This window comes from Daucus carota, chromosome 2, assembly GCF_001625215.2.
Source record: "Daucus carota subsp. sativus chromosome 2, DH1 v3.0, whole genome shotgun sequence".
Classification (NCBI taxonomy): domain Eukaryota; kingdom Viridiplantae; phylum Streptophyta; class Magnoliopsida; order Apiales; family Apiaceae; genus Daucus; species Daucus carota.
Genome location: NC_030382.2, coordinates 43,945,659 through 43,957,842, shown reverse-complemented (window position 1 = coordinate 43,957,842; position 12,184 = coordinate 43,945,659).

The following is a 12,184-nucleotide window of genomic DNA, read 5'->3' as shown; positions in this document are numbered from 1 at the left end:
CCACTATACCATCTATGTCAGATTTTATTACTAAAAATCTCATAGCTGTAGTGGTCTCAAGATAGCCCAGAAAGATACAATCAACAGTCTTTGGACCTAGTTTCTTTCTCTTGTGTTCAGGGACAAGCACCTTAGCAAGGCACCCCCACACACGAAGATACTTAAGACTAGTCATCATGCCTTTCCATAACTCTAAAGGTGTCTTATCCATGTGTTTCAGAGGAACTCTATTCAAAATATGGCAAGCCGTATTTAGAGCCTCTCCCCACATGTATTTAGGCAACCCAGAGTTAATAAGCATAATATTAATCATATCTTTAAATGTTCTGTTCTTTCGCTCAGCGACCCCATTAGACTCAGGTGTGTATGGTGGAGTAACTTCATGAACTATACCATTGTTTTCACAAAATTCATTAAAGGAGTTACTTGTATACTCACCACCTCTGTCAGATCTCAAACGTTTAAGTACCTTACTAGTTTGTTTTTCTACTTCAGTTTTATATATAATGAATTTACTAAGTGCTTCATCCTTATGTTTAAGTAAATAAACATAACAATATCTACTACTATCATCTATAAAGGTAATGAAGTATCTAAACTGGTCCTTAGTCAACACACCACCAAATTCACAAATATCAGTGTGTACTAAATCTAACAAGTCTGAATCCCTAACAATGTTATGAAAAGGTTTCCTTATTTGTTTAGCTGACACACATACTTGACATTTAGAATTCTTTTCTATGGTATGTTTTGGAATCAACTCTAAGTTCATCATATTCTTAGGAGCACCAAAGTTTAAGTGACCTAGTCTAGCATGCCATAAACTTGAGGATTCAACACAATTCACAGAAGGAAGAATAACATTATTTAATGTACCCAAAACGGGTTCAGCATTAATTACAAATAAACCATTTGACAAGTAACCCTTGCCAAAAAATGTACCAGTGTGAATAAGAACTACTTTATTACATTTGAAGGAAATTTCAAAGCCATTGGAAACTAAACAGCTTCCACTTATTATATTTCTACGCATATCGGGAACATAATGCACTCTAGTTAGGGATAGAATACGTCCAGAAGGGAACTTCAGGTCTACGTTTCCTATTCCATGTACTTGAGCATCACTAGCATTCCACATCGTCACTGTCAAGCTATGACTCTGTTGATAAGATACAAATAGACTAATATCAGCACAAATATGCACATTAGCTCCAGTATCTATCAACCATTCATTTGACAGATAGGTAGAAAATAATACAGGGTTGTAGGAAACATACCGGTCTGCGTTGGTTTCAGAAGCCGTGGCTCACCAACAACCATGTTCACTACGGGCCCACTTGTAGTTGTAAGCACAGCATTCGCTTGTGCTACCACCTCAGCCTTCTTCGCCTTCTTTGTAGGGCAGTCCTTACTCCAGTGCCCAACCTGCCCACAAGACCAACACGGTTTGTTTGCCTTGGGTTTCTTGGCCTTGTCCTTGTCACTCTTAGGTTTATTAGTGCTAACTTTCTTAGCCACACCCTTCCTTTTCTGTCCTACAGTGGCTACATTTACCTTCGAGCTCCCGGCCTCAGTTGGCATCACATGTCCTTGTTTGGACTTGTGTTGTTCTTGAACCGAGATGTCCAGCATAAGGTTGGTCCAGGTGATCTCTCCTTTCTGTCTTTTCAGGGAGAGAGAGAACTCCTCCCAAGACTTCGGAAGCTTTTCAATCACACTCATAACCTTGAACTTTTCAGGGAGGTCCATTCCGGACTCCTTCAAAGCATGCACTATCATCTCGAATTCATGCACTTGCTCAGTCATGGACTTGTTGTCCACCAGCTTGAATTCAAGGAACTTAGCCACAGAATACTTCTCAAGACCCTGAGAGTCAGTATTATGTGTCTGGTCCAGCTTCTCCCATAAGAGTTTTGCAGAGTAGGCATCAGAAGAATACACATCAAACAATGTGTTAGTGAGAGCAGCCAGAATGGCCGCCCTGGCCACACCATCCTTCTCAGCCCACTTCGCAAAACCCTTAACAGTTTCAGTCTTCTCTTGATCCACCACTGGTTTCTCATACTCCACAACAGGCCATAGACCCTTTACAGTCAACCACAATTTCATTCTTTTCTGCCAGCGAGAAAAGCCTACACCACCATTGAACTTCTCTGGCAAGCCAGTTAATTCAACGGCTTGTGGAAAACTGTAAGTGGTCCAATCAATGGCCACAGCAGATGCACCAGAACTACTACCAGCACCAACAACGGGAACCTCAGTTTCACTCGACATTATGCTAAATATTATATAACAGATAATCTCTTCAAGAATGTTGGAAATACTGATTATTATAGCAACATAGAGGCAGTTATATATCATATTAAACAAGCCAAGGCCAAGCAAGTTGAAACAAAACGTGAAGGTAAAATACATGCATGTCAGTGACTGTAAGACTAGAGGAAGGAAAGAAGTTGTACCAGTAGCCATAGCTTGAGGCAAGAACATGTACAACAAGAAAATCACAAGAACAGCTGAGTCGTCAGGCCTTATACGAAGACCTGACTGCTCTTGAAGAGATTATTGCCCCCACCTGCTGCACTGGGGATGCTTGCAACACCTCCTCCAGGATAAAACAGCTCAGAGCTTTGAATTACAGCACCTTCGAAGCTCAACCACGACTAGCTCCTCACTCGCCGGAAAAACCAACTACTGACTGACTTGTGTTTGGGAGAGAGAGCAGAGAGGAAGAAGAGAAGAGAATGTAGGGTGTGGTGTATGAAACTCAGCAGCTTAGTCCTCTATTTATACTAGAGGCTAAGTGTAACTGACCACCCCAAATTTAATATATGAATTTAAACTGCACATTTAAAATAAATCGTAACAGCTGATTTATTATAATGTAACAGCTGATATATATTAATCCACACATTAAACCATCCTTTTTATATATATATATATACTTTAATTTCTGAATATATATCATCAGTCAGTTACAAGTCCAGGTTCATTGTATCTGACTTAGCCCAATTATGCAATCCGACCCAGTCCAATTGAGCCCAACAGACACAACCCAGCCCAACTGATAAATAAATTCTAATTGAAATATTATATTAAATCGATACGGAATTGAGACGCCGAGACATTCGCCCAAATCGCCCTTCGACCCGACCCGACCCGTGCCGTGGCGTGCCGGGGCGGGGCGGCGGCGGCGCGCGCGCGGGCTCGTGAGAACACCACGCACCATAACACACCTTAGTAGTTATGCACTACCCATGTGTGTTATACTATATAAAGCCAACACCCCTTTTATTTCTTTCTATGTGGGACAAACACATTCTCAAAACAAGCTTTTCCAAGCTACTAACTTCAACTTCATTTCTCTTATGGATTTCATTAAGAAAATTCTTAAACCCATACATGAAAGTTTAAGTCCCGATATCTAGAACCAACTTCCAATCATTAAATTATGGAATTAACAACAAGAACATAATAAAATTATGAACTTAATAACTCCATTTTCTAACACATATATACTCTGGATCTATATAACCAATGATGCCCATAACATAAGTAGATGTGTGAGATTTTCATGTGCATAAGAACTTTGCAATACCCAAGTCTGTTAGGTGAGCCTCATAGTCCTTGATCAAAAAAATGTTTGAAGACTTCACATCCCTATGAATTATGCGAGGGCTGCAATCTTTGTGCAAATCGGATAAGTTTTATTCATAAAAACTCACCTTGATGAACATCCCAGAGGTTTGTAAGATGCCTAAGTTCAGATACTAGAGGCCTGTATCATCAAAAAGTGTCAGACACCGGAGGTAGAATCAACTGGTCACAATTGCTAAGCATATAAACGAAACAAGATAGGAAAGCTACACGGATTATACTTTGGCAAATTTTCCAGCCAACTTTAATATAATCACGTGAACATTTTCACATATCTACATATATCGCAAATTAAATTTACACAAGGTCCAAAAGATGAGTACTCTTTGCTACCTTTAAATCATTGGTCAGCGAACATGTCATATTAAACTCTTCTCGAATTAGCAGTCCAATTTTAGTTTTTATAATTAAATTTTCCAATTTAGATCATAATTTTTAATATTTGTATATAATTTTAAAAAATAATATTATATATATATATTAAATAGAGTATATTTCATTATTAATTAATGTTTCATTATTAAGATAGGAACTGTCGATAATTAATGTAACTCATCTATCCATAGTTTGAGTTCTTAATAAAGCTCTCACAGAAGTATCCATTTCCAATAATCTGATTATAAACACACTATTCATATTCAAATTTTTATGCTACAAAAAAAGAAAAACTCTTATTCAAAAATTTAGCTGAAAATAATTTGTGAATATGAATTTCTTGTCACAGCTTCGGGTGCATCTAAATAAGATTGACTATGCATCGGAATTGGTTTAATTTGTATCCTAATTCTTTTTTCCTGCATGTAATTATGTATGAATTATCTATAGCAAGCTTATCTATATACTTCTTAAAGCATGAGTCATTTTTTAAGGCTGATATGGTAAATTCACATGCTTTTGGATCAACCCATTAAGCTCTGGATCGACCCGGCATTTTACTCATTCAAATTAACACTATGAAAAGATATTTCGGATCTTTATGTGACCCGACCCGGATAATACTGGATATGCACCATGTTCCTACCATATCAGTAGCGCAGCATTGAATGCAATCCCTCCGATCAAGCCACTCATTACGAGCTCATTCAAATCATATCAGGATCATCATATTAAGATCAGAATTTAAAAATAGCATTAATCACACATCCTTGAATCGTGCCACTAATCATGACGTCAGTTTAGATTTAAGCTTTGCTACTTATTTGCATATTATTCTTATTAGATCAAAGCAGATAAGTTGGATTTCACATTCGGAATCATTCTTTCTTTCCACGCCTGTAATCGCTACGAGTATGTTTTCTTGCATGGCTTTCGAACTGATTTGTGTTCTCGGTCGGATTTTGGTGTAGTACTACTGATATTGGCTTTCTTTACACATTAATTTCTCTATCCACGGATTTTGCTTTGCGCTTATTTACTATATTGTATAATCAAATTGTACTTATCTTGCACAAATCGCGTTGATCCGTGTATGCATCAGGTAGTATCCGTCAAAGTCCTCTTGCGACGATGCTTCGACAAAGGATGATGTTTCGAAGTCAAAAAGAGAATAACATCATTGGCCGTGAAATAAGTCTGCGCTATTTCCATCTTAATTTACAATATTTGCTACATTGTGTATATTTGTTCATTCTATTATTTTTGAACGGGTTCTGAAGTTTGTTGTTTGAACGCTGCAGGTACCATAATCAGTACATGATTTTATATTTAACGTGTTTGATAATTTGCTACAGAGAAAAGCTGAGAGATCCGTCCTCACGAAATCTATTGATTTCATGTTCCAAGAATTTGAGAAAAGGTTCGAACACTTTAGTGCAAATGAAAGATTTGTTTTGTGATATAGAAATTGGGAATATTTTTTGAACATCATTTTTAACTCTTCGTGTTGGGATTTGTGTTGTGCAAAAAGTAATCTTAGTGTTTTGTTTTTTAATTCTTCTGGAATCAATTTATTTTGATTTTGTATAGATTACATGATAATTTGTAATTAATATTTTTAATATTTTTGCATAATTTCCTTTCGTATTGATAGTGATTATGATGATGCATATATGTCCTCCACTGTATTTATTGAGCCTCCTTTTGTTATTGAGTTTTCCTTACAACTGTTGAACAGAGATGATTCGTCCTGGCCACCATCGGATGCTCATCGTGTGAAGATTTGTATTCACTTTTCCTCAACATCTGCTTTAATGATCTAGACTTTTTGTTAACTTTTTATCGTGTGCCATTGTTTTTTGACAAGAGACACAGAGAATGAATATGACGCAATTTCCATCCAGATACATGAATCTAGCCTGCTACAACTCATATGTAAATAGGGAAAAGTAGTCAAAATATATTTGATTTTTAATGATTTTGGCATTTATTATTACAATCCTTTTTTGTATAATATGTAGTGGTTTCGATATGCAGTATATTCAATTTTCAAATCTTGACTTTTTGTTATAATTTCGAATTAATGGAGTCTTTTTTCACTCCACAATTTTAGCTCTTAATAACGAAGTATTTATATATTGGATTTTTAAATATTCGGATATATGGATCTAGATTGTTATAGCTCATGTGCAAACAGGGAAGTCAAGCTTTATTTGATTTCCACTGATTTTGACATTAATTGCTAAAAAGCTTTTTCATTTAATTTTTGCGGTTTCCATGTTCATTATATTCAATTTTCAAATCAAGACTTTTTGTCATAAATCAAATTAATAGAGTATTTTTTTAATTCCATAATTTTAGCTCTTGATAAGGAAGTTTTTATATATTCAAATTTTTAATGTTTGGATGCATGGGTCTAGCCTGCTATAACCCATATTTAAATAAGGAAAAATAGTTAAAGTATATCTGATTTAACTGATTTTGGCCGTTATTATTACACTCCTTTTTTGTATAATATATACTGGTTTCCATATTCAATACATCCAATTTCCAAATCAATACTTTTAGTTATAATTCCTAATCAATGGAACACTTTTTAACACCACAATTTTAGCTCTTGATAATAAATTTTTTATGTATTAATTTTTTTTTATATTTTCCGATACATACGTATACACTACTATAACTCATAAAGAAAACATAGTCAAATATAATTTGATTTCCACTTATTTTAGCATTTATTACTACAATATTTTTTCGTATAATTTGTGCGGTTTCTATTTTCACTATATTCAATTTTCAAATCGACTTTTCGTTATAATTTCCGATTAACGAAGTATTTCTTCACTCCACAAATTTAACTCTTGATAAGGAAGTTTCTATATATTAGACTTTTTAAATTTTCAGATACAGGAGTCTAGCCTGCTATAACTTGTATGTAAATAAGGAAACATAATCAAAATTTATTCGATTTTCAATGATTTTGGCATTTATTATTACAATCCATTTTTGTATAAAATATAGTGGCTTCCATATACATTAACAATTCAATAAGCAAATCAATACTTTTTGTTATAATTTCAAATTAATTGAGTCTTTTCTCACTCCATAATTTTAGCTCTTGATAAGGAAGTTTTCATATACAAGATTTTTCAAACTTTCGATACATGGATCTGGATTGCTATAGCTTATATGCGAATAGAGAAGTCAAACTTCATTTGATTTCCACTGATATGACATTTATTATTACGAATCGTTTTTGTTTAATTTATGCGGTGTCCATGTTCATTCTATTCAATTTTAAAATCAAGATTTTTTTGTTATAATTGCATTATCAATAGAGTATCTTTTCACTCCACAAATTTAGCTCTCGATAAGTAAGTTTTTATATATTTGACTTTTTAAATTTTCGGATAAATAGGTCAAGCCTGCTATAACTCATATGTAAATAAAGAAAGGCAGTCAATGTTTATTTGCTTTTCGCTGATTTTGACATTTATTATTACAATCCTTTTTTCTAATATATGTACTGGTTTCCATATTCACCACATTCAATTTTCAAATCTAGATTTTTTTTATATAATTTCATATCAATGCAACACTTTTTAACTCCACAATTTTAGTTCTTGATGATGAAGTGTTTATATATTAGATTTTTAAAATTTCCAAATATATGGATCTAGCAAGCTATAATTCATATGCAAATAAGAAAACGTAATCAAACTTAATTTAATTTTCACTAATTTTAGCATATATTACTACAATGGTTTTCGTATAATTTGTGCAGTTTCCATTTCACCACATTCAATTTTCAAATTAAGACTTTCAGTTATGGTTTTCGAATAATAATTTTTTTTTTTCATTCAACAATTTTAACTTTTAATTAGGAAGTTTTTATATATTAGATAAAAAAAAACAAAAATCATACTCGTGTGCGTAGCACGGCCAAAATGCTATGAGTATATATTTATTTATATAAAAATCTGATAAATGAGCATATTAGAAGTTTAAATAACTTAACAATAAAAATTTTTACATACAGTAAATTATACAAATTATTATTTAATAATAGATCTAAAAACTTATAAATTTTTAACTATACAAATATTGATTTAATAATAAATCTATAAACTTATAAATTTTTATTCCAAACATAAAAAATTATTATTATATTAAATATTTGGTTATATTAATGATACTAATGAAAAGTATATTCCGTTATAAAAACAATACAGAATCTATTCCATTATAAATAATTATCACGTATATCTTCTTATTATAAATTTTAAATATAGACAATAATTGTAGCATATAATTTGAGTAATGTAACTGAATTATGATCACATGTGTATTCCTTTATTGATGTATTCCTTCAAGGTTAGTTATTCATTAACTTATCAATCAATTTTTATTAAGGACGGGAGGAAACTCTGTTATCAGCATATTCACCTTACTTTTATAATTAAGTAATGGATGAAATCTTTATAATCTGCATAATCAGGTTAAGTTTAAAATTATTTCTATTTCTAAATACAAAGATTTATATAGTCTGCGTCGTTATAATTTCTGTTGCGTGATTTTATTTTATTTTAACTTTTAATTAGGAAGTTTTTATATATTAGATAAAAAAACAAAAATCATACTCGTGTGCGTAGCACGGGCCAAAATGCTATGAGTATATATTTATTTATATAAAAATCTGATAAATGAGCATATTAGAAGTTTAAATAACTTAACAATAAAAAATTTTACATACAGTAAATTATACAAATTATTATTTAATAATAGATTTATAAACTTATATATTTTTAACTATACAAATATTGATTTAATAATAAATCTATAAACTTATAAATTTTTATTCCAAACATAAAAAATTATTATTATATTAAATATTTGGTTATATTAATGATACTAATGAAAAGTATATTCCGTTATAAAGACAATACAGAATCTATTCCATTATAAATATTTATCACGTTTATCTTCTTATTATAAAATTTAAATATAGACAATAATTGTAGCATATAATTTCAGTAATATAGCTGAATTATAATCACATATGTATTCCTTTATTGATGTCCTTCAAGGTTAGTTAATCATTAACTTATTTATCAAATTTTATCAAGGAAGGGAGGAAACTCTTTTATCAGCATATTCACCTTAATTTTATAATTAAGGAATGGATGGAAGCTTTATAATCTGCATAATCAGGTTTAGTTTAAAAATATTTCTGTTTCTAAATACAAAAATTTATATAGTCTGCGTCGTTATAATTTCTGTTGCGTGATTTTATTTTATTTTAATCGAATCATGTATATTATCTTTCACGTTTACAGCGTACTGATCGTCAATAATATAAAACGATTATTTTGACTCTTACATACGTTGCCTTTCATAACTTATATCTCATATCATATTGTTTGTTAATGAAAAAAAGTATAGCTTAACTATAAAAAAAAACAAAAAATCATACATATTTGCGTAGCACGGGCCAAAATGCTATGAAGATATTTTCATTTAAATAACTTAACAATAAATTTTTTACATACAATTAATTATAATGTTTTGTTATTTTATTTAAGATACGAGGGGTCACCGTTAGGCGACCTCGAGAAATTTTAATTATACAGTCATTACTATTTTCCATGTCTTTTATAAATATTTTAGTAAAAATTACCAAATATTTTTAATTATTTTAACTATATAAATAATAATTTAATAATAGATCTATAAACTTATAAATTTCTATTCCAAACATCAAAAATTTATTATTATATTAATTATTTGTTTATATTAATGATTCTAATGCAAAGTATATTCCGTTATAAAAACAATACAGAATCTATTTCATTATAAATATTTATCACGTATATCTTCTTATTATATATAAATTTTAAATATAGGCAATAATTGTAGCATGGTATTCCTTTATTGATGTATTCCTGCAAGGTTAGTTATTCCTTAACTTATTTATCAATTTTTTTAAGGAAGGTAGGAAACTCTTTTATCAGCATATTCACCTTAATTTTATAATTAAGGAATGGATGGAAGGTTTATAATCTGCATAATAGGGTTAAGTTTAAAAGTATTTCTGTTTCTAAATACATAGATTAATATAGTCTGCATCTTTATAATTCCTGTTGCGTGATTTTATTGTTTTTCAATCGAATCATATATATTATCTTTAACTTTTACAGCGTACTGATCGCCAATAACATAACACGATTATTTTGACTCTTATATGCGTTGCCTTTCATAACTTATATCTCATATCATATTGTTTGTTAATAAAAAATGTATAGCTTACCTAGATAAAAAAACAAAAAATCATACCCATGTACTTAGCACGGGCCAAAATGCTATGAGCAAATTTTCATTTAAATAACTTAATAATAATTTTTTTTTACATACAGTTAATTATAATTATTTGTTATTTTATTTAAGATACGAGGGGTCGCCGTTAGGCGAACCCCGAGAAATTTTAATTATATACTCATTACTATTTTCATGTCTTTTATAAATATTTTAGAAAAAATTACTTAATATTTTTTTATTATTTTATCTATACAAATAATGATTTAATAATAGATCTATAAACTTATAAACTTTTATTCAAAACATTATAAATTATCATTATATTAAATATTTGGTTATATTAATGATACCAATGAAAATCTATTCCGTTATAAAAACAATACGGAAACTGTTTTATTAAAAATATTTATCACGTATATCTGCTTATTATCAATTTTAAATATAGTCAACAATTGTAGCATATAATTTTAGTAATGTAACTGAATTATGACTACTATGTATTTCTTTATTGATGTATTCGTTTAAGGTTAATTATTTCTCAATCAATTTTTTAATATTAATTAAGGAAGGAGGAGACTCTAGCGTCAGCATATTCACCTTAATTTTATAATTAAGGAATGAATGGAAGCTTTATAATCTGTATAATCAGGTTAAATTAAGAATTATTTATGTTTCTAAATACAAAGATTTATATAGTCCGCGTCGTCATAATTTCTGTTGCGTGATTTTATTTTTATCTTTAACATCTACAACGTACTGATCGTCAATAACATAACTCGAGTATTTTGACTATTACATATGTTGCCTTTCATAACTTATATCTCATATCATTTTGTTTGTTAATAAAAAATTTATAGGTTAACTAGATAAAAACAAATCATACCCGTGTGCGTAGCACGGGCCAAAATGCTATGAGCATATTTTTCTATAAATAAAAATTTGATAAATGAGCATATTTTCATTTAAATAACTTAACAATAAAATTTGTTGCATATAGTTTATTATAATTTTTCGTTATTTTATTTAAGATACGAGCGGCGACCCCGAGAAATCTTAATTATATAGTCATTACTATTTTCATGAATTTTTTAAATATTTTAGAAACAATTACCTATTTTTTTATTATATTAAATATACAAACAATGATTTGATTATTGATCCATAAACTTATAAATTTTTATTCTGAACTTGAAATATTATTATTATATTAAATATTTGGTTATATCAATGATACTAATGAAAAATCTATTCTGTTATAAAATCAATACAGTATCTATTATATAGATATTTATCACGTATATCTTCTTACTATCAATCTTCGGTATAGACAATAATTGTAGCATATAATTATAGTAATGTAACTGAATTATGACTACATATGTATTCCTTTATTGATGTTTAAGGTTAATTATTTCTTAACCTATTTATCAATTTTTATTAAGGACGGGTGGAAACTCTATCATCAACATATTCACCTTAATTTAATAAATAAGGAATGGATGGAAAATTTATAATCTGGATAATCAAGTTAAGTCATCTTTCCAAATACAAAGATTTATATAGTCCATGTCGTTATAAACATTTTTTCGTGTTTTTTTTTAATCGACATTCATATATATTATCTTTAACATCTACAACGTACTGATCGCCAATAACATAACTCAAGTATTTTAACTCTTACATACGTGCCTTTCATAACTTATATCTCATATCATACTGTTTGTTAATAAAAAATGTATAGGTTAATTAGATAAAAAAAACAAAAAATCATATCCGTGTGCGTAGCACGGGCCAAAATGCTAATAAACACGTTAAATTTTATAACTTAAAACTCATA